Below are 4,745 nucleotides of genomic sequence, written 5' to 3'. Positions count from 1 at the left end.
TCCACTCCCATTGTTGGGAGTCCCAATAGAATATCAAGCTAAACAATCACAATGCATATGCAGAACACCTAGCTCAGGCCCATGCAGGCTGATTGTTTTTAAGCTTTATTTTTATTTGTTTTTATTTTTAACATAACAATTGATTAATTCTTCAAGACTTTTGATGGATATATTCTGTTCATATTTACCTTCAAGTCTTTCCTCTAACACTTCACAAATTAACCTCCACCTCTCCTCATCCCCCAAATTCATGTCCTTTTTTTTTTTTAAAAAAAATGTTTTCAGTCCAATTCAGGCTATCAAATAATAATAATGTATTTAAGTCCAATTTGGACAACCCATATAGTCACAGATATATGGTCATCCACTGGAGTATGATCAACTCACCATGGGACACATCTTTAAAGAACACTGACTTATTCTCTCTCAGCAGCTATCAGTTTTGAATAGTTCCTCAGAAAGGAGTAGAACTTCATGTCCACACACCCACATCCATGTTTGGATTTTTGGCTCATGTGACCTTGTTCAGGTTCTGACAGATCCACTGGGGCTAGAGTTACCGGCATTTGTGAGCCACCTGACATAGATGCTAGAAACCAAATTTGGGTCCTTTGCAAGAGCAGCAAGTTCTCTTAACACCGATCCAGCCTTCTTGACAACAGTTAATTTCAACATAGTTTACGGGGAGAATTTTGAATGTTCCTAACATGCAAAAAAGGTAAATGTCTGGGGGTAATGTCCATGCGTAAAACTTTGGTGTGGCCTTTACTCATTATATATAATTATTATGTATCAATACAAATTAAAGCATTAGTAAATTGTACTGAGAAGGGTTATGTTTAGGATATGTATACACATGCACATGAAATAACAATTAATGCAAAAAGAAGTCATGTATTTGAAGGCTTAAGGGGAGGAGCATTAGGAGGGTGTGGAGGGATTAGGTGTAGAAGTATAATTATATGTATATAATATTAGAACCAAATAAACTTTAAAGAACAGTCCAACATTTAAATTTTAATTTATATTTTATACACATACATATATGTATGGAAATGATGGCTGTAATGCATGGAAGTCAAAGGAAAATGTTGAGTGTCCTGCTCTACCACCCTCCATACTGTTTTCATGAGATAATCTTTCAATGTACTTGGAGCTAGGATAATTGTCAGCAAGCCCTAGTGAGGTTACTATCATGGCACACTATAGTGGAGCTGGAGTTAAAGGCAGGACCTGGAACATGCCCATCCTTTTTTTTTTTTTTTTTTTTTTCAGAGCTGAGGACTGAACCCAGGGCCTTCAGCTTGCTAGGCAAGGGCTCTACTGCTGAGCTAAATCCCCAACCTCACACATCCTTTTATATGGATTCCAAGGTTTTGAAATCAGACCCTTTTGCTTGCAGTGTAGTCTTACCTGTTGGGCTGTCATTCCCCAGCTCTTTAACTTATGTTTTAAAATATACTATTTGTGAAAATGAATGTGGCATTTCCTTGCATGTATATGTCCGCTCATTCTTCTCTCCCTTTCTCTATTCTCCCCTTAACCACTCAGGCATACTTCCCTGTCCAAAAATGTCTCCCAGGATTTCTTCTGTTTCCTCTTGTGTCTAATGCTAATGCCCACTGTTCCACTTTACTATCCTCTCATCTATTCCTTTTTGGTAGTGCTAATGTGTTCTCTCCCCTTTTTGGGAAATAACTAATTGCTTACTAAAAACCACTCTTGTCAAACTGTCACAGGAACTTTACCTTGATTGGATAAAACTCCTACCCATGGCTCTTTTTAGGCTACAAGCTCTCCCCAAACAACTTCTCTTCATCTCACCTTTTGAAGTCAAGTATGAACATCCGTCTCAAACTCCCGGTCTTTCACCTAAAAGCTCTCCCCTCTATGATCACCTACTTACCCTATTACTTTGCCACCTCTGCTCTCTCCTATGAAACTTGGTTGACCACTGTCTACCATGGCTATGTCTCTGCCCACTCCCTGTCAACATTGAAGACCAGGTTCTTCTTTTCCCTCTAGATCATCAGCCTTCACCTCTCTCTCCTAAATGTCAGGATCCATTCAATGTAATTGTTGTGACTCCCACAGCTGCTAAGGTCTAGGGACTTTCTCATTGTGTCCACCTGTCTAACCTCAAACCTTTTACCCCTCCACCTCAAAATGACTCTTCTTCCTACATATCGACCCCCAACTCTTAAATTCCAGATTGTCCCTAAACTCAGAAAAATGAGATGCCATTCCCACAGCTGTACTCAATTTCACTGGATTAGACACAGGTTTCTTATCTTCCCCCTGCTGTTTGTACCCAGGTTAGCCCTTACATCTGGAGATTCAAGGTTCAAGAAACTCCCACTTAGAACAGTCTTTCCAAATAGGGTCAGGCAACTGCTCTGTCGGCAGATGCTAGGAGCCAATCCAAATTGCTGTCATCCCTATATCCACCATTCCATCTAAATATTATGACCTCTTTGTTTGCTTCCTTTTTCACAAGATGAAAAATGATTGTAAAACAGTGGCCAGATGAATATGGGACCTGCCCATATTGGCCTTGTCAGAGACACATGTTAGAATCACTGGCCAATCACTTTTTCTATCAACAGTGAAAGACCCTCTTCTATATTCAAAACCTATGGAATCCCAGGTGGGAAACAGGTATTGTTGGTAAGCTCTACTACAAACCAATCTTGATCCCCATTATCTTCTCAGTTTAACACCAGTCTTCAAGAGATGACCCAAACCATGATCATCCCCCAAAGACAGATCAATTCCCTGGCATCAATGGTGCTTCAGAATAAATGGGGACTAGATGTTCTTACAGCTAAAGAAGGAGGTCTTTGCCTTTTTCTCTTAGAATAATGCTACTTCTACATCAATGAGTCTGGAACAGTAAGAAGCAAAATCCAGCAGCTACAATCAGACATCCAAAAACACAGGGAATAGCTTCCTTTTACAGGATTACCAATCAATACTTACAGAGGAGCCTGATGCAAATGAGCTCCTATGGTGAGGGTCAACTACTCCCCAAACTTGATGATGCCCCTAGACAGCAGGAAACAGTTTAAGCGATTCAACCCCCCATTCCTACCTGACTACATGGCCTTCATTTTCCCTCTCCTTAAGATAAGAAAAATAGGTTATATCCATGGACAGGTAGAAGTGCCTTTACAGCCAACTCCCAGACACAGAGAGGAGGCATGTCATCTCCATGTGACAATATTGCTCCTGCATCCATTGTCACGGTACCCTCAGCACATCCCTTTCCACATGATTCACATGTGTCGTGGCCCAGATTAAAAAACTTGTCCCCTAGCAGACAGCTCTTTCTTCTCCTTCTCCTTCTCCTTCTCCTTCTCCTCCTCCTTCTCCTCTCCTCCTCCTTCTCTTCTTTCTTTTCTCTTTTACCCCCTCCCAGAAGCCACCTTTGCCAATAAAACCTCCCATGTGAGACTTGCACCTTGTTGTGATTTGTACAGGATTGTGCCGCCTATTCTAACACTTTCATATAGGATATTTATAAAAATCAGTACAAACAGATACTTCTAAAAGTTGAAAGCAAATAAAAACATAACCTTAAGAGGGTAACATTTACTGCCTGTATAGGACAAATATCAATAAAAAACAGTTGAGAATATGCAATATCTTCTAGATCTTTCATACACGGCTGGGGTGCAAAATGGTACAGCCACTTTGTAAATTGGATTGATGATATCATATAATGTTCAACATTCATTTGGATGCAACATAGCATAAAGAATTTCAAAATTTCAACTTAGAGACCTGAAAATATGTACACACAAAGACTTATCATACTAATGTCCACAGAATAGCTAACCATTTTATGCCAACCTTTAAAAAAAAAACATGAAGGATCAGAGGTGAGGAGGACACAACATCTGTCCCAACACCAGGAGTAACTGGAACCAACAGGAGCCAGGCACACAGGAACTCTGCCAGCCAAGTGGCTTGGGTTGTTTCTGGTCTGTCTGGACAAGCTGGTGCACTGAGGAGACCTTGGGCACAAACTCTGCAGTCATCCCCAAAACACCCAGAGGAAGCTCCACTCCTAGGTGCTCTAACAAGCCCAGGGTCACAGGACCCCAGAATCACAGGATCACAGAGACAGCTTGATTCTAAGGAGTTCTGATACAACCAGGATCACAGGAAGGATAGGCTCCAGTCAGATTTAGCAAGGGCAGGTAGCACTAGAGATAACCAGATAATGTGGGGCAAGCATAAGAATATAAGCAACACAAACCAAGGTTACTTGGCATCATCAGAACACAATACTCCCACCATAGCAAGTCCTGGACACACCATCACACTGGAAAAGCACGATTCAGATATAAAATCACTTCTCACGATGATGATACAGGACTTTAAGAAAGACATAAATAGTACACTCAAAGAAATGCAGGAGAACACAGGTAAACAACAAGAAGCCCTTCAAGACGAAACACAAAAATCCCTTAAAGAACTACAGGAAAACACAATCAAACAGGTGAAGGAAATGAACAAAACCATCCAGAATCTAAAAATGGAAATAGAAACAATAAAGAAATCAGAAAGAGAGACAACCCTGGAGATACAAAACCTAGGAAAGACATTAGGAGTCATAGATGCAAATATCACCACCAGGATACAAGAGATAGAAGAGAGGATCTCAGGGGCGGAAGGCACCATAGAAAACATTGACACAACAGTCAAAGAAAATGCAAAAAACAAAAAGCTCCTAACCCAAA

This window comes from Mastomys coucha, chromosome X (genome assembly GCF_008632895.1).
Source record: "Mastomys coucha isolate ucsf_1 chromosome X, UCSF_Mcou_1, whole genome shotgun sequence".
In the NCBI taxonomy this organism is placed as follows: Eukaryota; Metazoa; Chordata; class Mammalia; order Rodentia; family Muridae; genus Mastomys; species Mastomys coucha.
The sequence above is the reverse complement of the archived record's forward strand: the minus strand, read 5'-3'. Positions refer to the sequence as shown.